Raw genomic sequence first — 23,878 nt, forward strand, 5'->3', positions numbered from 1 at the left:
TTAGATTAGTTTCCTGTACCTCTGTCCAGCAGAGCCATTGAAGTGATCCCTGGGGTAAACTTTCTGTTTCCCATCCACTCGTCAAGGTTTCTCTTGAAGAGGGTTAGCGAGGAGCTCTGCCTAATGTAGATTGAAATCTTGTTCCAGAGCATGGGAAGTCTCTGGGACAGGACTCTATCCCTCCAGCACGTCCTATTTATTGTTGTGGTGAGGTTTAGATCCCGGGAACGTGTGGCTCGAGGGGATATGGTTTTCTTTAGGCGGAGCATGTCCATCAATTCTGGGTTTAATTGTTACTTCTGTATAACTAATCCATCTACCAACAATGACAGCTTTTGTCTAAATGATTATTTCTAACTACATGTAACCTTGACTATTACCTGTCACTGATGTTAAATGTTTGCAAACGTTTCCGTAACCATAATTTTGACTATAACCTGTCACCGATGTTAAATGTTTATAGACTTCTCTGTAACCACAATTTGTAGTGTAAATTAATTTTAGTGTGGAGCTTTTCTCCCCGGGCCTCCAGTGAAAATGGATATGTATCCAGTTGGACTTTCCCGGTTAACAAATGTAAAATAAAATAAAGTAAATAAATAAATAAATGTATGTGTGTATGCTTGTATGTATATATTTAAACTAGTGGTTCCTTTCTGTAACTAGAGAGGAAGGGTGTGTGCTAGCCATTCCATTGCTGTATGAGACAGAAGGTGTGTGTGTGTGTGTGTGTGTGTGTGTGTGTGTGTGTGTGTGTTTAACATACCTCTCAACTGTCCAGATTTAGCCTCATAGTTTTGGTCTGTTTCTCATAAAATGTGTGGTTTTCTGGAAATTCCTGGAGAACTGAAGTCACAAAACAATGACATATGAGTTTCGGACTTCATATCCTTCAGAAAATGCATGCCAACACAAATCATGTTACTCTAGCAACTTTCCAAGTTAAAGAGAGCAATATTTAAAATCTCTCTCTGTTTTTGGACCACTGTAACCCCTATTATTTTACGATTTGTCCAGATTTCTTGCACTAAGAGGTTAAGAGGTATGTATACCTCTCAACTGACCAGATTTTTGCCTCATATTTTTGGCCACTTCCTCATAAAATTTGTGGTTTTCTGGCAATTCATGGAGGACTGAAGTCACTAAATAATTACATAAGAGTTTCACACTTTATATCCTTCACAAAATGTATGCCAACCCAAATCCTAATCTAGAAATTTTCTAATTTAAAAAGAGCAGTATTAAAAATGTATCCCTATTTTTGGACACTTGTATCTCCATTATTTTAGGCTTTGTCCACATTTCTTGCACTAAGAGGTTGAGAGGTATGTATACCTCAACTGTCCAGTTTTTTTGCCTCGTATGTTTGGGCTATTCCTCATAAAATGTGTGGTTTTCTACCAAATCAATTAAGACTGAAATAACTAAATAAGGTTGAGATTCGGACTTCCTTATTCTCCCCAGTGTTACACCTCTACAACTTCCCTGCCTTTCACTTTGCCCACTCATTGCTTCCTGTCAAATTACACTGTCCTTCCCTCCCTTCTATCTCCTATTATTTTTACACTGCACTCAACTCCCCATAGCAACGAACATTGCAAATATATTAAACTCATTACTAGCAACTGTGTAGATGGATTTCCTTCATGTGTTATTTGAACTTATGCCATCTTCTACTTCTATTTTCTAATTTCTATATATTTTTTACTAGTTTTTCATTCAATGTAATAGTAATGCTTTATGTTCTCTGTTATGCAAATTATCACATTCTTTGTATGTATTTTGTCAACTTTTTTTCTGGATGTTGTATTAATATTTATCTTTGTATTTTATCTTGTGGAGCTTTTCTCCCCAGGTCTCCACTGAAATGGGCTCACCCCAGGCCCAGTGGACTTTCCCAGTTATCAAATGCAATAAATAAATAAATAATAAAATTTCCTTCAGAAATGCATACTAAGACAAATCCTTTTATTCTAGCAACTTTCTAAGTCTATAAGAGCAACATTTAAAATCTATCCCTATTTTTGGCCCTTTGTCCCCACATTAATTTAGGCTTTGTCTAGATATACTGTGCTAAGGGGTTGAGAGGTATGGTGGTATTGTATGTAATGCCATAGCTGGGCTTGGGGGTAGGCAGGTTACTCAAACTTCATCAGGTTGGACACTAACTCAGTTACAGGAGAGAAGAGCCTGAATTCTCTACACCAACTACCAGAATGCTGACGGAATTGTGAGTTTATGTTTCATTACATTTTCAGGGAATTATGACTTTCAAGGGAAGAGAAGTTTACTGTTGTTCATGCTAAGTCTGCTTTCAATGTGCAACAGTTTTGTTTAGCAAATGGCAGTCACAGTTTGTGCTGCAGAATTTGAAAGCAGTGTTAGTAGTATGATTGCCTTTGTTACAGAACGTTGCAGATTCTACTCCCACACCATGTAGATGGAATGCTGCTATTACAGTGCCCTTTCGATTACTATTTCATGCATTTTAAGGGGAATAGGGGCTCTGCACTCTTGAGTGTATCCTCCTTTGTATGAGATGCCTACTAATAATGAACTTGTCAGTTTGTCAGTCATTCCCTGTTGCAATATTACCAGCTTATCAATTTTTTTTTAATGTTACATAGGCGATTAATTCTTCAAGGGCAGCAGACACTGAATTTGTAGATGAAACACTAAAATGTAAAGTTGTTTGCCAGTAGCAACCTCTTCATTAGTTACAGATCTCTTTAAAGTAGAATTATTCTGATGACTTTTACTTCTGCAGAGATTGTGTTTATTAACTGATATTGGTGGATTGCAACGACAGATGTCTGAGTGGCCTTTTATAGTTCAAACTTTCTGAAATGTGTTTTGTCGTTACTGGTTCATATATTTTGTTTCATTGCTTACTCAAGGAATGTTTAAAACTACAAATTTAAAACACATTCCAACAAGTGGTGCTCATTTACACAAGGAATATAATTTAATACAATCAGAAGGGTGAATCAAAGAACCCATACATGTATGCGTGGCCCTAAAAATGTGTGCAAGGAGCCTATGATTTGAAAATGGCCTAAAGGTAAACTTAATCATCCACTGGCCAGATGCATTTTCTTATAGGTTCATAGGTTGGTACTAGGCTATCAGCCATAGGGCCTATACAAGCCTAGCCATCACAATTCCTCTGGCTATTTCTTCCTACACTATTTACTTCCCTGGACCCCTGTCTAGTAGGGCGACTGACGTGATCCCTGGGGTGAATTTCCTTTCTCCCACTCAATCATTAAGGTTCCTTTTGAAGAGGGCCAAAGAGACACTCTGCTTGACATCTATGGGCAGTCTATTCCAGAGTCCGGGGAGTCTCTGGGTCAGGAACCTATCCCTCCAGCATGTTTTGTTTATTGTGATGACAAGATTTAGATCCCAGGAGTGTGCGACTCTGAGGGATTGGGATTTCTGTAAGTGTAGCATGTCCAACAGCTCTGGGTTTGACATGGCCTTGTATGTTCAGCAGAGATCGCCTTGAAGCAGACGATATGTGACAGAGTACAGCTGGAGTTTTTTAAGGCGGTCAGCATAGGGCATCTGCTTTAGGCCTGTGATTCTTTTAGTGAGGTATTTCTCCGGCCTTTCCAGTTATTGCAGATGTCTTGAGAGGTACATACCAAATGGGATGTTGTATTCTATAATGGGTCTAATGAGGGATGAGTACAGTGGGACAATGACCTCTTTTTTTCTGGATGAAACGCCCTTAGTGATGAGGTGTGCCACATAGAAGGATTTCCTGACTGTTGTGGCGATGTGGTTATTGAAGGTGAGACCACTGTCCATTTGTGTCCCTAAGTCTCTTATCACACTTTCAGTGTTTAGTGTACTGCCACATATGTGAAAATTCACGGGTACATGTTTTTTCCCCAAAGGGGATAACTGTAAATTTCTTGGCATTGAGCTTGAGCCCATGGCTCTGGCACCAAGCATCTGTTTCTGTAAGTCCCTTTTGTAGAGTATCCACATCATTTGGGGATTCAATAATGGCTCCCAGTTTGTAGTCACCTGCGAACTTTGTTAGCCAGAGTCCCTGTACTTCAGAGAAGTAGATGCCAAACAAGAGAGGCCCCAGGACTGAACCTTGATGTACTCCACTTGTCTGGATCTGGATTTGGAGTCAGCTACTTTTTCAGTGTGGGTTGTGTCAGTAAGCCAGTTGGCAACCCATCGAGTGATGTAGGGATTAATGCCCAGCTTAGTAAGTTTATCTATGATTTCAGAGTGGGGGATGGTGTCAAAGGCCTTGGCGAGGTCCAGATAGGCTGTGTGGACTGCCTTACCCTCGTCCACGGCTCCAGAGACTGATTCAAAGAAGTCAATAAGGGTCAGGAGACAAGATTGCCCCTTCACGAACCCAAACTGGGTGGGCTCCAGTGTTTTAAGGTTGCCAATGTCTTTGTTTATAAGTTCCATGATAATACGCTCCATGGCCTTGCATATCAGGCTCGTCAGACTGATGGGGCGGTAGTTCCCGGGATCCAAGGTGGATCCCCCCTTGTAGAGTGGGATAACTATAGCTGTGCGCCACTCAGTGGGCACGAAGCCTGAGGTGAGGGTATGATTAAACATGACACTTAGGTGAGGTGCCAGTTCATTTTGTAGTTCATATAGTACACAGCCCGGGATGTCATCTGGTTCCATGGATGCTGTACTCTTAGTTTTTTTTTTACCTGTGTGGCCGTTATTACCGGAATTTGGCTATCTTCCAGTATTGAGATGGGCCATTTAGGGGGTGAGTGGGGGGTGAAGTTGGCACTGAATCGATCTGCCAAGATACTGGCAATATCCTTGGGATCAGTATATTTAATGCCATTCTGCTGTAGCTCAGAGCAGATCTGAGCATTGCCATTTAGATTCTTGACATAGTTATAGAATGCCTTGTGGTTGTCTTTGGAATCTTTGCCAATTTTATTTTCGTAACTAGCTTTGGAGGATTTTATGAGGGATCTCAGCTTCTTACTGAGGCTGGTAAAGGAGTTTTTTGCATCCTGGGATTTTCCTCTTTTCTGCAACAGTTTTTTTTCCTTTTGTTGTAAAGTTTGTTTATGGCAGGGGACCACCAGATTGGCTTCCTTTTTTTGGAGGAGAGCATCTTGGTTCTATTTGGGATGACACGATTCATGCATGAGTGGATGTGCTCATACAGTGCCTTAATGTAGGACTCAGCAGTCGAACTTTCAGTTCCCGTCTGCATGGGTGTCATGAAGTTTGTAACTTCTGACTTTAGTAGCATGAAGTTGGCCTTGGAGAAGTTTTTTATATAGGTTTCCTTTCTGGGGGGTGGGATGTGGATGTTAAGGGTGATTAGCTTATGGTCTGACCTGATCAACGAGGGGGTGACCATAGGTGTGGTGCATCAACTTCCCATGTTGGTAATGACCAGGTCTAGGATATTGGAGCCCCTGGTGGGACTATGGATTAGTTGATCCTGGGCATTGGAATTTATGAATTCCAAGAACCACTGGGCAAAGGTGCTGGTGCACGAGTAGTTTTCCCAGTTAATGGCAGGGTAGTTTAAATCACCCAGTATTAGGGTGTTTGGTTGTATATTAACATTTTCCAGTATGTTTAGAAAGGTGTAGTGAGACTCTTGGGGCATGGTGGGGGATCTGTAGCAAGCTACAATTTGGATTTCAGTCTTACCTAATGGTTAGTTGCACCTGGAGAATTTCAGACGCATTGTGTTGGGCAACTAACCTAGTGGTGTGAATATCCTTGGTGAATATGGACACTCCTCCACCTTTAGTGTTTTGATCCTGGTTTGGTAGTCGAAAAGTGTTGAAAGAGTTGTAGCCTGGTATTGCAGGGGTGCTCTCTGGAGCCTTGAACTAGATCTCAGTTACTGCACAAATATCAATGTTCGCCATTTTTAGGAGTGCCTCGAGAGGGTGCATTTTGAGGTTTAGACTTCTAGCATTGAGTAGCATTACCTTCAGATTTTACATGCTTGTACCAGTTACGGTGGTGGTTTTGTCCTTTGAACTTTGCCTAAAAAAGGCACTATATGGGTGGCAAGAGCCTTAGCCAGTAACCTGAATCCCAGGGGCGACAGGTGCAGACTATCTATGGCAAAGCATCGTGGTCTGTCGATCATGTCGTCCCAGGCAGACAGATACTGGATCCCCTTTGAATGACACCAGAAGCTTGGCCAATTGTTGAAGTCAATCATTTTGTCCTTGTATTGTGGTATCATTCTGGGCGAAGGCAGGATGCTACTCAGGGCTAGGGTCATACCTGCCTGGGCCACATGATCCAAGAGCTCTTCCATCTCTCTTTTCATATACTCCAGGGAGGTGCATCTCAAGTTATTCACTCCAACATGGACAATGACAGAGTCATACTTGTACTTGTTGTGGAGTGATTTGAGTGCATGAGCTCACTGTAATTTTCTCCTTGTTCAGCCTGGTGACTGGGACATCAGTGTGCCTGACTATAGCGTCACCTATGACTAAAGTGTTAGGAATGTTGTCTTGCCTTAGGGACTGTTGCTGGGTGGCACACTGGTGTTGTGAGCTGTCACACTTTGGTTGTGATTGGTGTTTGTTTGCGTTTCAGCTTCGGAGGTCCTTGTTGCTTGGGCAGGTTACAGTTAAGGGCCTCTGCATATGTGGATTTAGTGTTGCTATGTATGGGTGTTGGTGGTGTGAGTTTAGAAGGGTTATGTGTTGCTTGAGGTGTAGTGCGGGTGTTAACCTTCTCCTCTTGACTGTCTGGCACAATCTTGAGTGGAGAGAGTGTTGCTTCCAGTTTGGCTATGTAAGTGCATCTCTCACAAGATGTAGTGTTGGGTGGTAGGAGGAGAGGGTTGTCTGTGTACATGAGGCAATTGCTGCATTGCCCCAGTATGCCCAGATTCACCAGTTGGACAGGAGAAATCAACGGAAGCTGACCCTTGTACATGCCTGGTTTGGTGCTTTTATTTATTTATTTTTTAAAGTACAAGAACTGTTTTCCCTTACCTTAGCAAGGTACTTTGCAATTACAGGCTGTTTAGTGCCCGTGATTAATTTCTCCTTATTAATAGGGAGAGTTGAGTGCTTGTATCAGTTTAAGGCTTCCTAGTGCTTTCCAACAGGTATTAGAGCAAGTGCTAGTCACAGGAATGCTTAAAGGTAAGATGGAAAAAAAATGGTTTATCCTAAACACTGCAGTGTGCACTAGAGAAGTTAGATGTGAAAGTAGGTAACTTAAGTTTTACCTGTCTAAAACATTAAGTTTTAGTGGAGAGTCACTATTTTTAAAACAGCAAGATAGATTGAAAGGGGGTGATCATGTTTGTATGGAATACAGTAGAATGGACAATAAATTTAAATAGTTGAAGGGCAGTGATTTCACAAAATGATAGTTTTATACTTACTCACACAAGCCAGTGAAAGCAGGGAGAAAATGAGATATATGGTCAAATTAACATAAGAGGCAGGCAGCTAGAAAGACAGTAGTATTTAAGAACACAACAGTGACAGGGTGGGGAAAAATTTCTGCCTGACTCACAAGAAACAGAGCTGTGGTGTCTTTTGAAGTTTTAATATGCAGTTAAAAGCAGAACACAAGCAAAACACAAGGTAAAGAAAACAAATCACAGTGCTCAAACTTTTTAAGGCTATAAACCAATACAAAATGCAACAAATAAATTGAATGCGAGTTTTAATGCCGTTTCAATTAATGTGAGCTTCGAGGGCACAGAAGTTTACTTCTCATTCTAAGACTGTTTTCACTGTTACTGTATTGTTTGTTTAGCAAATAACTATTAGTGTTTGTGCTGTTTTATTTCAATATGTGTAATCAATGTAGAAGTAATGTAATGAAGTAGAAGTAAATAAGAAAGCAGTATGCACTCTGACAGGTTTGAACAGTGTTTATGATAAATGGAGAAACAGCCAAGTATTGGAACACTGGAATGGCTGGGGAGGGAGTTGCCGCAGGGAGGACTTCTCGAGGGGGGGTTCCCAACTTATCACCCAGCCAGGGTCCCCCCATTTAACCTACATCTGGTTCTGTCAGCATATTATTCATCAGTGCCCAAATGGTCAATTCATTCAAGTGCTTTTGTCCTGTCTGTAACATACCAAGTTTGCTACTAACTCAACCTACAGAACCCATCACTGTGCTGCACTAAAAGAAATAAAATGGCTTGAGCTACCACAGCTACTTAACTATCACCAGCTGGGCACAGCCTACAATATTCTCAAATATCCTGAAAAAACCCCCTCATTATCCAACCTACTTACTATCTATACTGCAAACCGATACCTAAGATCCAGTGAAAAATCTCTCCTCCATCACCAAGGCTAACAATAATGCAGGAAAAGCACTCTACTCCCACACCGTTGCCAGAAATTGGAACTCTCTTCCCCTATCTGTGTCCACTGCCCCCTCCACATCCTTATTCAAAAACTCCCTCAAATCGCACATTCTTAGTACATGGTTATGCCCTTGTATCACATAACCCTACCCATACTACTATTAACTCCCCAATTTCCTCTCTGATCACATGTTGGAGCTCTGATCCCCTGTAGGCTTGGTCATCTGAAAGGGTACTTTTAACTGTAGAATCTTACTTGATATATTTTCTTTTCTTACCAAAGTATGACTGACATTGTCTTTTTACCCATGTTCTATATCTTTTACCTGGAGTGTTTTTATTAATTCTTGTTATATTACTATGCTCAGCATACATGATGTAACCTGTTTTGTGTATTATGCTGGATGTACTGTATTTGTATAACTTGATGTTGGAGCTTTTCTCCCAGGGCCTCCGCTGAAAATGGACCTGGTCCAGTCGGAATTTCCCGGTTAACAAATGTAAAATAAAATAAATAAATAAATGTGTAATCAGTTTGGCCATTTTTAACCTCAAATGAAAAAGATATATCTGAAAGATGCAATCTCTACAAGTATGGACCCAAGACAGAGCCCTGTGAATTTCACCTGTCCAACTGCTGTACGATAGTTGACATGTCCTATTTGTAAGCAATGCAGTTACCTCATCATATCAAGAGTACATCAATACCTAACTGTTCTAATTTAGTGATCAGTGTTTTGTGTTTGAACCTATCAAATGCTGAACTTAAATCAATATAAATTACACTGTAGCATACTTTTTGTCATAGCTATTATACTGATATTGAACATCTGACAGATGGTAATAGATCTATTTTCAAAATATACATGCTGACACATGATTTCAAGTACCAACCTTTCATTTCATGACAATGTATCAAATATAACCTTCTCCATTATTTTTCCACACCAAGAAAGGAAATTTATGAGTCTGTATGACTCTGGGTTGTCCTACTTCCCTTTCCCTTAAAGACTGGTGACATGTACTTGTTAAACCTATCTTGAGGAATCTCCCCATATTTATATAACCTACTGAATAGCAGATACAATGGTACTGTCAAAGTACATCCAGAAGTGTTCTCTGTGGTTTGTTTGGGTCCAGTTTGCATAGTTCTTTTTTTTAATATACTCTAGATTGATTTCAGTATCTAAGATTACCTGGATGTTACTAGGACAATTTATCACACTGTTTGTGGAGTCAGACTGCTTTGCATAAGATTTTGTAAACATATCTATAATTTGCTGTGTCTGAGAATAAATTTTAGCATCTACACACAATTTATACAGCTTTTCTCCTACTGCATCTTGTGGTATCTATAAAATGGTTTCTAATTATTCTCGGTACCTTTATATAAATGTTCATCAAATTTTTCTTGATCTTGGCTCAGGGTTCCTATTAAATGATCGAAGATGCATTCTTTTGAAGGAGTCTTGACCGAACTTGAAAGCACAAAAAGGCAAAATAGCGAAACAGCATATAAGCAAATTCTTTCCCTGGGAAACAAATTGCTTGGCCGCTTCCATTACTTTGCCATTTTCACCACTGTAGTGTGATCTCAGAGTTGGTATATTTAAGTAGGGGGGGTGTGGGGGGCACAGCCCCCCACTTTATGTAACCTTTTAAATTTTTTTTTTCTTTTGTGGAACAGCGATTGGAAAAAATCAGTGTTCTAAGCGTTCAAGATTGCAAGCTTTTGCTTACATGGCTTTCATAAATCATTGTTCTTTTTTTAAGCATTCGATGATTTAACATAGAACCTTGGCTCACACTATGTTTAATTTGTTTGTCCAACTTGTTTACTTCAGCTTTCAAAGTTGTCGTTTGATCTCTTCCATTTCTTATATATTTTCTCTCAACTTAATCAAATATCTTGCTCTTATGGAAATCCATCCTCCTGAAGTTGTGTGCCTAGATCCCAATGTTAAACATTTTTTGATTTTTTTTTTTTTTGCATTGAAACAATTTCTCTTTCAAAACTTCCCACATTCCTTCTGCATTTTTCCCGCTGAATGCATCACTGCAGTTACTTTTACATAGTGTGAGTGTTTTCCTTCCATATACTCTGTTACTAATCTTCTGTGCATTGGTTTATATTTTAGTTTGGCAGAAATATCTTGCAACAAATTAATTTTTATAACCCCATGATCAATGCATATCAGTTGTGATAAAACATGACATGAAATAACAGTAATTTCTTTAGGAACACAAACTATGTCTAGTATGACTATTCCCTGATGGGCTTTTTTTGCAATCTGAAGCCACTGCTGTTCCTGAACATACATTGTAAATAATTTCCATACTTAAGTTGTTGAATCAATATTATTCCAGTCTGTTTCTGCTAAATTTACACACGAAATATGAATTTCTGTAAGTCATCAGCACTTTACTTTGTTGGTCTGTGCACTCCAACAATTGTTACATGTCCCAGGGTTGTTTTTATTGTCACAGTTACACAATCTCCAGTATTGGTGTTATCACTGAACATGTAATAATCACAGGTCTCATAATCGTTAATCTCTATCATAACACGTCCACCTGATTTTCTATTAGAATGTCTGTTAAAGTAAAAACATTCATACCCTGATAGAACTAGTTTCCCATCATTAGTCTTTAACCGGGTTTCACAAACTATAACATTAATCTTTTGGGAACATAGTAAATTTTGATAAATAACTAAACTCGAACACACGAAAAAAGATACAGTCACTCGAGTAAGTGCAGACAGCTGAGAACTGTTTATTACAACAAAGAAACTGAAAAATTTGTTAACACAAAATTTAAAACTCAGAAGATAAGTGCTTTCATCAATACTGTTATAAGACTTCATCAGATGTTTAAAATGTCATGGGATGCTTTTATAACATTCTAGTCCCAGGTTCATTTTAAAAAGTTAAAGAAACACTGTGTCTGATTGTTGCAAGCTACAACAAACTCATGTAAACTGCACAACTTAACCAAAATCCTCTCATGCAAAGTGCAAAAATATAGTTACATATGCAAATACAAGTGGGAACACTATACTAATAAAGTTATATTTAAGGTGCTTGTGGGAATACAAATAATGAAAACAGGTAAGAATGTAATGTCTTATTGTACTTGTACAAATTGTTGTGGATGAAAAGTCAAAATACTAGCTCACTTACCTGGTAAACAAACAGCAATCAGTAAATAAACTGTCCAGAATTTTGCAGAACACTCCTGGTTTCAGGACTTACAAAATGGCTGCACATTGAGTAACAGCTTAACTTCAGCTCAACCAGTGTGAAAACAGAAACTCAACAGATACAACCAGTAGACGTTTATGGGTACATTTCAGTAACTGGTTAGTTAAGTGTACTGCCCGGATGCCAGGAAAAAAGAAATACAGAGTACCTGGAAAAGATCAGCTACAAAAAGTGAAGAAGCACTGACCGAGAAAGTTCTGCAGCTCTTCGGCACAAAACAATGTGACCTCCAGACATGACTTCAGTAACCTACAGGAAGATATAAGACAACTGTACACAGACCTGGTTAAAATAATCAAAACACAGAGTACATCAACCCAAACAACAAAAGGCTGGAAAAATGTAAAAAAGCTTTAAACTGATGTTCAGATGAAGTGATAAAGCTGCAAAAATCTGAGGCTGAAATGAAGAAAAGGCTGGCTTAATATGAGACTGCTCGGGTAAAGGTGTTTCAAAAATAATAAAATTAAAGGATAGAGCATGTAGAGAAAACCTAAGGTTTTCTGCTATAACACAGAAGCTGGAAGAACAGACTGCATTACTTTTATTAAAGCAGAAATAAGCAACTGGACCAGTATTCCACAGCAGGAATTTCTAGCTGAAAGGACATCATTTGTATGCTTCAAACCTGGCTATGAAAAAGCAGCCTAAACATTTAATAGTAAAGATGCAATCTTACCAGAAAAAAAGGAGCTGATTCTGACAAAACTGTAGCAAAAAGACAAAATAAAGCATGGGAGAGAGCAGTGTGTTTGTGGAGAATGAGTTCTCATTGTACAAGCAGAAGAAGAGTACATTCATTCCACTATTCAGGGCATGTAGAGATGCATCAAACTGCTGTACCCAGCTGTCTTCGAGGCATTCTTCCCTAGAGGGACAAAATTATTTTTGGATCATAAGGAAGAAATACAAAAGCTTGTCAAAAAAAACTGAGCTGTGAAACAGAAGGAGATTCTGCTTCTTGTTCTTCTTGTAATAAAGACCACAGAGAGATGGCACCTGTGAAACCTTTTCCAGTGGAAAATGTTGGAAAGAAGGAAGGGAGCACGAGAGTTGGCTAGAAGGACTGAGAGTATGTTGGAAATGAAGGAGACAGGATTTGGGAGATGGACATGAACAGCAATAAAACCAGTAAATTAAAGTGGGATTACAACACAATAGTTATATTTGTGAAATATGACGGAACAAAAAAATCTGAAAATACTAGACTTTTTAAGAATTTGTTGGACTTGTGGGGGACTCTAAAGCACATGCCCTACTTCATGTCATTAATGTTCGAAAAAATGCTTTGGGGATGGGAAGAGAGGGGAGAATGCAAGTAAAAACAATTTTCTTAATAGTACTATTATTGTGGTGTATGGTTTTCTTTGCATGGTATGAAGTAAAGTTTTCTCAGTTTTAAGTGTAATGGGGGATTGTAAATAGGTGCTGCTGTCCCCCCCCCCTTTCTCCCTTCTTTCTTTCTTCTTGTTCAGTTTGAAGAAATGCAGGCACTGTAATGCAGATAAAGTCTGGTTAAAAGATCATGACAAAAGAAAGATAAATGTGCTTTTTCTCATTCTTGCATGGGGAAATCACTGGATTAAGGACCTTCGATTGATTTACTAACACGTTTTAACAGAAAGCAAATAAATGAAAAACAATATTGAATATTTTGAGGCTTTTTTAGCAAATGAATGCATGCTTAGTAACAATTCTGTATCTGGCCATTTTGTCTCCATGGAAACAACCTGATAGTAAAAAATTGCCTGTCTGATTCTCATGTCTCCATGGAGAAGACAAACTGGTTACAGTCTGCTGGAGAGTGACTGGCTGGGAAAAAAGACAAACTGGCTAGGAGAGAATGTTCTCTGAAAGCATTCAGGGGTTTTCCCAGCTGGGAGAGCTATAACAATAAGACAAAAGCAGCTAGCACTTAGTAGAAACAACACAGGCTGCACCATGCATCTTAGGATGGATAACCTTTCTTTTGGGTTAACTCAAGCCTGTGAGTGTGGCTGTCAGTTTGGGACATTTGTCCCTATTACAATGGTGAAACTTCAATATTTGAAGATGTACATAGTTTTTGTGTGTTAGTATTAAATTAATATGTTTAGGAGGTATTTTTTTCATTTTTTGAGGGCTTTCAATAAAACAAAAAGTTTTGTAAGATGCGACAGGCTCAAATGGATATGACAAGAAACAACTATATAAAAGTTCAACCTGCCAAACAGTGTATGATTGTAACACAAGCTGGAACTAGACATCTAACAAAAAAGGTGTTATACATAAAAGGTTAGAATAATAGCTTTTTAAAACAAAGATGCTTTCTGCAATGTTTTTAAATGTGAATGGTCTTGCAGATAAATACAAAAAAGAAAGAAAGACTAGTGGAATTATATTAAAAAATGTAGTGTGCAAATAGCTATGTTACAGAAGACACACTTGGAAAGAACTGAACATGCAAATTACATAAAGAAAGGTTTTCATGATGGTTATTCAGTGGGTTATTTCAGACAAAGGAAAACAGGAGTACTTATATTAATTGCAAGAGGGGCTCCTGACAGAAGAGGCTAAAAAAGGTAACAATGGCAGATTTGTAGTGCTAAGAGGCTGCAGGCAAGGGAGGAGGATTACACTGGCATGCATATATTTGTCTACCTAAAACTGCTACAATGGGGCTTAAGAGAATTCTGGGAGAAATATTCAGTTTTCAGCAAGGATTATTACTTATATTTGGGGAGACTGGAATTTGATTTGCAGCAGTGAAAATGTGTCTGGGTAGCCCAGAAGGGAAACTATAACAAAGGAGGCAGATTTTTGAAGAAATATATGACAATAGTTGGCATGGAAGATGTGAATTCAGTAACAGTAGCTCAGAGTGAATTTATATATTATTCCCCAAGATATAAAAACTGGGCTAGGCTAGACAGAATTTACATTTCACAGGAACATGTGCATTTAACTGAAGGTCTTGATACGCAGCCAATAACTACTTCATATCATGCACCAATAATAAGAAAAATAAAAATACAGGGTAATGAAATAAAAATGATTAACTAGGGTTTCCTACCTATGAAAGAGAGTAATTTAAGGAATGGGTAGTAGAGATTATTCAGGAGCTATTCGGGAGGATAGAAATTACTTCTTAAAATATAACATTGATATATTTTGTAATCATTTTTGAAAAAATCAATAAAACATTTTATGCAAAAAAAATAGCTAGGGAGTGGGATGAAATTAAGGTGGAATTTAAAATTAAGGTGGAAAGAAAGGGAGCTATGGTTAAGTAGTAAGAATTATGTAGAGGGACTGACAAATGTTAGAGTATTGCAGAATGGGGGGGAATCTCTCAAAACAAGAGGAGGAGCAACTGCAGAATGCTAAACAGAAAATAAGGGATCATCTTAATAATATGCATGAGTTTAGAAAGATTGCTTTTAAGCAATTGTTTTTTGCTGATAACTCTAGAGCACAAAAGGTTTTAGCATAATGACTCAGGCAACAGAAAGTAGAAACTGCTGTCGTCGATGTAGGGAGCCTACAACAAGGAAGGTAACAAAAGATCCTGTAGAGGCATTAGAAATATTTCAGAAATTCTATGAAAGTCTGTATAAAGCAGAGGAATCTGAAAATCAAGAAAAGATAAAAATGGAAATGTTTATGGATGAATTAACCATGCCAAGGTTAGAGGATAGGTGAGGCTCAATTCCTAATGGTTAGGATAGGAGGAGCTGAGATAGAAATTGTGATGTATAACCAATCTACTGGGAAGCCCCTAGGAATAGAACGTATTCTTATGTAAGTCTGAAAACTAGGAGGGAAAACTGATAAAGACCTGAAGGTTTTATTTAACAGTATTTTAGCAGGAGGAGAAGTACCAACATATTGGAAGAAAGCGGTCATAGCTGTAATACCTAAAGAGGGTGAAGAGACATCAGATCCAGCTTCATACAGGCCCATTTCAATACTAAACCATGATTATAAAGTATTCCTGTCTATAATGGCTAAAAGAAATGACAAAAGTAATAACAAAATTGACAGCTATGGATCAAAGTGGTTTTGTGGAGGGGAGGCAAACCAAACATTTGACAACATTTTCAATTAGCAATAATCATGCCTTGGATAAACCTCATGGCTGTGATACTGCCACTGCACAAAGCTAACATTAACAAAAAATTGATATTCCAGACAGAAGCAGAATGTAAAAAAATATCGTTGTTGGTGGGTCTTGATGCAGAGGAAGCATTTGACAAGAGTAAGCTGAGATTTGATGAGCTGGGCAATGGAAGCATTTGCATTTCCTGAAAAATATATAAGGTGGATTAGGAGGATGTATGAGCGATCAGAGGTGAAAATTAAAGTGGGTGGGGTCCTCTCTGAAATTTTCTGCTTGAGCAGAGGAACCAGGCAAGGGTGTCCTCCTTCCCCTTTGTTATTTGCATTACATTTAGAACCACTGGCAAAGAAAATAAGGGACTCAGAAATTCAAGGATATAACTGGTATGGTAGTCAAGAAAAGCTGGCTCTATTTGCAGATCATATTATTTTATACTTGACAAAACCAGAGACATTATAGTGCTATGGAACATTTTGAGACAGTTTCCAATCTTTTCGGAATACAAAATTAATAAAGCTAAAACAAAGGCAGTAGTGGTAAATTATGCACCCACATATGAATTGGTTCAGCAATATCCATATTTATGGGGACATGATACAATGAAGTATTTAGGCGTATGGATTAAAAATTATTCTAGTGTGGCAGCTAAGGATATGTAGGAAGAGAAACAAAAGATATTGCAAAACCTGAAAAAATGGAAGCTTTGTTATACGGATATGGATAGTAAGATACAAGCAATTAAAATGCTTTTAGTCCCATTAGTCTTACACAACGTCAGGTATATTTTTATCAGCCAGAGAAGTTGTGGACAGCAATTAATAAAGAGCTGAAGCACTTTATCTGGGAGGGGGAACAGATTATTTAAGTACAAGGTGGCAAACTTTGGTTTACATCCCAGTATTTAATCCAGTCGTAACCTAGGGATTCACTATGATTACACACAAATGTTGAAATCCTCATGAGGTTCCGGTCTCAAAACAGTAATACTTCCAAGGTTGCAAAATGCATAAAAGCAATTCTTATCAAAGGGCAAGCCCACCTGCACTTTTTAAACAAGTAGGCCAACTCCCACATTCCCTGATCACTAAATATACCTACTTTGATGAGTAAGACAGCTTGAAGGGTGGAAACATGGAGCTGGATATCTGCAGGACAGAACTGCATGGATGAAATGATTTTCATTGCAGTGTGGTGACTTATGGAGAGGTCATACAGACTGATGCATAGCAAAAGCCAAGGTGAAAACCACCTGCTTTCAGAATCTTCTTGCAATACACAATACTGGCAAGCAAGATCTTTTAGCGTCAATAAAATGTTCCCAAGTCTAAACACTGTAATCTTGCATAACACAAGACATACTATAGCCTTCAGCCTCCAAGGAACACCAACGATGCTACAGCTGTAGCCACAAGAACTCCACTAGAGAAATCGCTAGCATAACGCACTGTAACTGTAAACCAATCAATCAAAATAACAGCGAGAGTTGTTTGAGAAAAAATACAATTCAGTTTAGCACATACTACATCCAGAGTTCAGAAACCATGCACTAGCATACTACCATATATAATCTAACATTATAACTAAACCCACTCCTCATGGTTTAAATGTACACTTATATTGCGCAATATAAATGTCCCCAGACTGCTCCCCAAGTAATGACTACCACTAAACTGCAAATATATACCCCTAGCAAATAATTAAAAAAAAAATTTACAAGCAAATCCTTAAAAAGATTTTTAACAATGCTATTTCAACAGAAATAACATGGATTTCACACAGCCATAGCAAATAATGCCCACTTTCCCCTTGACTAATGATATTTTGTTCTTGAATGCGCATTTCAAAACATAGACCATTTATTTCTTTTACACAAACAAACTACTTGTGACTTCTCACATGAAATAATATTGTGGTTCACCAAACTACCTTTCTAATAGGAGATTCTCAGTTACAGCTAGCATGCAAGCAAACATCAGCATTTGGGGCAAAGGTCTGTCTCCAAGGCTCTAAACTGTCTTTTTATTATTTGCAAAAAATTACCAACCACAGGATTTGCCACATAACTGCATTTTATACCCAGATAACAAGGTAATGATTAAGCCCTAGCAATCCCCCAGCTTCTCAAATAAAAATTTGCAAGGTCGCTTCAGCTCTAAATAGAACTGACATGCCAACAACTTGACTATCAATGCACAGAAAAAAAATAATGGTAAGGCTTCTTGGACTCCTGATCTTTTATAATAGGTCAGAATGATCACCTCTACCTTCCACAAAACAATCGAACTAGGATCGGTACTACAGCAGCATGTTTTCTTCCAGTCACACACTAAATATTAAGCAAAGAAAAAGTGTATTTAGTCATTGCCTAGCAGTTCATACAGAGGATTAGGGAGTTGTTAAGCCATTTCCTGAGGTCCAGGGTTTGATTCCCTCAGTTTCTACTGCCTGTGTGACTCTGAGCAAGTCACCTAACCAGACAGCACTCCCAGGCTGAGTCCAGACGGCACTCCCAAGCTGAGTCACTTAACCAGACAGCACTCCCAGGCTGAGTCAGAAAAAGGTCCCTAGAGATCAGCACTCTACCCTGATTAAAGAAATGCAAATCACCTAACCAGACAGCACTCCCAGGCTGAGTCACTTCCAGACAGCACTCCCAAGCTGAGTCACTTAACCAGACGGCACTCCCAGGCTGAGTCACAAAAAGGTCCATGGAGATCAGCGCTCTACCCTGATTAAAGAAATGCAAAAATAAAACATTTATTTATATTTGGTAACAGGGGTGTGACTCATCACAATGGACCATTTTCAGGTTCTGCCAGAGTACAAACTGTAAAACAAGTACTTGTCATGGCATCCTACGGTATGATTTACGTGGAAATATACATATTATAGGATAGTGATTTAAAATACAACACAAATATGCATTACAAACCTATGCCTCAGACCACTTAAAGGAACACAGGACTGCTTTCTTCCTATATTTCAAAGGGTTTCTGAGAACAAAATAGAGTGGATTACCTCATGATGACTAACAGGTCAGACGTATTGTTGGAAAGAAGACAGATGTCCTAACAAAAGTTGCGCATTAAACCATTACTTAAATTAATAATGCTTGACGTTAAGATTTGAAAAGGTGATAAAGTTTTGATGTTACCACGAGGAGTTCCCAAACGAACTTAAATCTGTCAGCTTGTCAGTCCTAAAAAAAATCTACCAGTAGATGAAGCCGTAACTTTCTTTAACAATAAATTCCTGACCATCCTTGACTGCCATGCTCCTGCACGTACTATAAAGACTAAATCTAATACTGCTCCATGGCTCACAAACGTAACGAAGATAAAAATCAAACTTGGAAACACAGGCTGGACCAAATGGCGATCTGAAGCTCCCCTTGACCAACTGAGATATTGTCAACGCAGGAAATGATACAAAAAAAAACTCATCTTACTAGACAAAATAAAACTACCGCCAGAACCTCCAATTTAAACAGCAAAACAATCCCCAAATGTTTTGGGCTGGCATTAACAGACTTCCTCATCCAGAGCAATCTACTACCCCAACCCCATCAAACTACACCCATAAATGCCCAGAAACTGTTGCCACTGCCTTGAATAGCTTTTTCACTGAAACTATTCAGTCCTTAGCTAACCAAGTTACTCCCACCCACTCTAACTCTACCACTAACACACCCACTTCTCATCCCCCTTTAACTTCCAACCCGTCTCTACCACTTTTATCCAATCCCTTATCAAAAAACTAAAACCAACCACCCTTTCTGCTGACCTCCTTCCTGCAGTGCACCTACAAAAAGCTGCTGATGCCATAGCATAACCCATCTCTATCCTAATCAATAGAACACTAACTGATGGAACTATCCCCTAAACCTGGAAAATATCCCACGTTATCCCACTCCACAAAGGTAGATGTTCAAAAGAACTGTCCAACTACAGACACATTGCCATTCTCTCACCACTAGCCAAATTAATGGAGAAGTGCATTCATAAGCAACTTACGGACTACCTCATTCAGAACAGTCTGCTTGCCAACTCTCAGCATGGCTTTAGGCCACATCACAGCACCACTTATACCCTCCTTTCTTTTACAAATACCATATTCCAAAATAGGAACAACAACAGGCCATCTTCGGACCTATTTCTAGACCTGTCAAAGCCCTTTAATATGGTCAACCACAAATTACTCATCCATTCCATAAAATCCATCTCTCTAGATGACCATGCTATTCAGTGGTTCATATCCTATCTGTATGGCAGACAACAGGCTGTATTATGGCAGGGCAAACTGTCCACCCTGCTACCTCTCACCCTTGGCGTCCCTTAAAGCTCTATTCTAGGTCCTCTACTCCATCAACAATCTTCATACTGCCATCCCTGATGCAACCTGCATTCAATATGCAGACGATTCTACCCTGATCTGTATGGCCTCCTCCCCTTTAGACCTGCAAACCTTAACACAAAACATATTTAACACAGTTGAAAATTGTCTCTCTAATCACCGTTTGTTGTTAAATCCTAACAAAACTAAACTGCTCCTCTTTACCCCCGCCAGTAGACCCACCCCATTTTCCTTCTCCATAACATCCAACAATGGCACCCCTCTCTCTCCCGATGACCATACTATGCTGTTAGGAGTAATAGTGGACAATAGTATCAAGTTTGATCTGCATGTCAATAAAACTATAAAAAACATTAATAAGAAGCTTGGCTCATTCTACAGAAGCAAACCTTTTCTAACTCCAGTAGCTGGGACTGCAATCGCCCGATCACACCTTATCTCTACCCTTCTGTATGCCTCCCCAATACTCTCCAATTTCAGCAAAACTGCACTTAGTGAGCTCCCTCACTGTTACAACCACATTGCCAGATGTGACACAGGCTCAACATATAGGACACATCACTGTCACTCAGTCTTCTCGGGTGGCTAGGACTGCCTAGCCTACTTCTGTTCAGTCACCTTATAGTAGCACACAAAATTCTGTACCACCCTGAAAACACTCCAGCACTCAAAAAATATCATAAAGCCATACAGTCATTCAAGGCAACTACGATCATCCAATAAACTGTTCGTCCAAACCCACAAACCCATTAGCTCAGCTGGCGGCTCCCTGTTTGCCAACGTCATTGGTAAAACTTGGAATTCACTTTCATCTAACCTAACCCTCGAACTTTAAGTCTCTTCAAAAAAGGCGTCAAACAGTATGCACTGGCTTTGTCCATGTACTAACCCTGATTAATCACTACTTATTCAATGCCTTAATTAAATTAATATTGTACGCATCTTTTGCTCATAATAGCTTGCTGCAACCTGTTTTTGTATGCTATTACACACTGTCTATATTGTGAGTACCTACTAGAGGGCTTTGTAAATATGTTTGCCTCATATCTGTTATGTTCTATCTGTGTTATCTGGAGCTTTTCTCCCCGGGCCTCCGCTGAAAATGGCCATATAACCAGTCTGACTATACCGGTCAACAAATATAAAATAAAATAAATAATAAATAAAGAACTGCAGCAAATGAAAACTCAATTAGAGATTTCCAGTTTCTTAGTAAAGAACAGTGACCATGTCAGAAACAATCTACCCTCTTTAAGAATATTTCTAGTCCATTCCTAAGAGAAGAAAACAATGTTTTCCAGTCAGTCTTGCACATGCAGCACTACAGTAAGTGTAGCAACATTCCCCAGAGAACATGACTGTTAGGTCAGTAGTATCCCTAGAATGTGGTGGCATGAAAATTTGCAATCCCTCTGAGAACTGAACAGATAGATTTGGTAAATAATACCAAAGAATTCTAAAATGGCTGCAAAGTTATCATCATTAAATAAATTAAATTTTAATACAATAATACTGCAGTCTTTCCTGTGATGAAAAATATGTATTTCAGTTTTATTAAACTGTTGCATGAAGAATGTAGCACCACTGCTTATGTTCTTTGCACAGTATACAGTTCTCTTTGAACATAGCTCAGTTGTAGAGCACCCTAACAGCATTACATACAAATTAGTTTGAATATGTTACTGCAACTGTACCTCGTTGCACAGTACTGGATTACAGGTGTTTATGCCAAGAATACATGTCTGTTATTCTAATACATTCTATTTTATTTAATTTCATGTAACTATGGCAGCTTGGAAACAAATTGGAAGTGTTCAGGAATAATATTAATACTGATATAGTAGTTCCAGTGTATTACAGATATACAGTATTATGATCAGGTTGCCAATCATAACCTGCTTATTACGAATTCCAGACATGATAGCAAGAAAGTCACCTTAACAGTGAAGCTCGAGAGATTAATCTTGCCATCCACATAGAGAACACATAATATTGGGTTACCAAGGCTTTTGGCATGGTTGACCACAAAATGCTTATAAATACCTTGAAGGCATGAACAACCATGCACTCCAATGGTTTCAATCCTACCTGCAGGGCAAGCAACAGGCAGTCCTATGGCAGGATAAGCTATCATCTCGCCTACCCATCGCATTAGGAGTCCCCCAGGGCTCGATACTAGGACCCCTTCATTTCTCCATCTTTATCAATGATCTTCATTCAGTCATCCCAGATGCTACCTGCATTCAATATGCGGATGACACCACCTTGATTTGTTCTGACACCTCACCAGCTACTTTATTTACATTAACCCAAATTACCTTCAATACAGTGGAAAAATGGCTCTCCAATCAACATCTAATCCTAAACCCCAACAAAACTAAGTTGCTCCTCTTCTCCCCCACATGCAGGACCTTCATCAGCCTTCATCAAAACTGCTAACAATGGCACTATCATCTCCCCAGAAGCCCATACTAAACTACTGGGTGTCATAGTTGATAACAACCTGATGTTTGATGCGCATATCAATCAAACTATCAAAACCATTAATAAAAAACTTGGCTTCTTTACAGAATCAAACCTTTCCTTACCCCACTTGCTAGAACTGAAATTGCCTGTTCCCATCTGCTATCAATTCTTCTCTATTCCTCACCTCTATTCTCCAACTTAAACAAAACAGATCTTAATAAACTATCATCCTGCTATAACCACATTGCCAGATTTGCTACTGACACAGCCTACTGGACACACCACTGTCACAACCTAAATCACCACTGCAGTTCAACCAGCTAATAGTGGCACATAAAGTCCTTTACCAACCAGAAAATACACCTGCACTAAAAAATATTATCAGCCCCTACACCAGCACCCGGCCACTGCAATCATCCACTAGACTCTAGTTCAAACATACAAATCCAACTACTCAGCTGGGGACTCTGTTTGCCAACTCTGTTGGAAAAATATGGAACAGACTCCCAGCTGACTTGATCCTAGAACCCTCACTAACTCAATTCAAAAACAAACTCAAGAAATACTTCAAAACTCATTGGTTATGTCCTTGCACTAACCCCGACTAGTGACCTCTCTATTTCTTAGGTGCCTTACCTTCAACTACTTCTAACTTTTGTCTACCACTCCATTTCAGGAAGGGTCAATTGTAGAAGTGCTGCTCAGTGTGTCTTAAACCTGAATGTAATGTTATGTATGTTTAACTTTGAAAATAATGTTATGTTTTGTAAAGTGCTTTATAATAAGTACTATATGTGCTAAATGCTGGTATTGCTTATGACTGTAATCTGCTTGAAACTAGCATTTACTAAATGTTCAATGTGTATTATTATCTTGGAGCTTTTCGCCCTGGGCCTCCACTGAAAATGGACATGTATCTAGTCAGACTATCCCGGTCAACAAATGTAAAATAAAATAAATAAATAAAGAAAGAAATAGATTGGGACCCTGTTCCATAGTAAGGGAAGTCTCTGCGAAGGGAATCTATCCCTCCAGCATATTCTATTCATTGTTGTGTTGAGGTTTATATCCCTAGAGCGTGTAGCTCGAGTAGATTTGGTTTTGCTAAGATGGAGCATGTTCAACAATTCTGGGTTGGACATGGCTCTGTACATTAGACAGATATCGCTTCTGAGAAAGCAGTATACAACAGAGAACAATCTTAGCTTTTTCAATCATGCTGCAAAGGGCAACTGTTTGAGGCCAGTAATTCTCTTGGTTAGGTACCTCTGTGGTCTCTCCAGCTGCTGGAGATGTCTAGCCAGGTACATTCCAATTGGTGCATTGTACTCAATAATGGGTCTGATGAGGGAAGAGTAGAGGGGC

The 23,878-nt window shown here is 38.9% G+C and overlaps 1 protein-coding gene and 1 non-coding gene across 4 annotated transcripts in view; both read right to left on the reverse strand.

Moving 5' to 3' along the window:
* Positions 1–23,878, reverse strand: part of SORBS3 (sorbin and SH3 domain containing 3) — a 1,673,489-nt gene that overhangs the window by 846,059 nt on the left and 803,552 nt on the right. The gene's annotated exons all lie outside the window — the stretch shown is intronic.
* LOC122812458 lies at positions 15,611–15,738 on the reverse strand. Its single transcript, XR_006366446.1, has one exon. It is a non-coding gene; the product is annotated as a U4 spliceosomal RNA (small nuclear RNA).

This window comes from Protopterus annectens, chromosome 9.part0, assembly GCF_019279795.1.
Source record: "Protopterus annectens isolate FY-2018-M chromosome 9.part0, PAN1.0, whole genome shotgun sequence".
Classification (NCBI taxonomy): Eukaryota; Metazoa; Chordata; order Ceratodontiformes; family Protopteridae; genus Protopterus; species Protopterus annectens.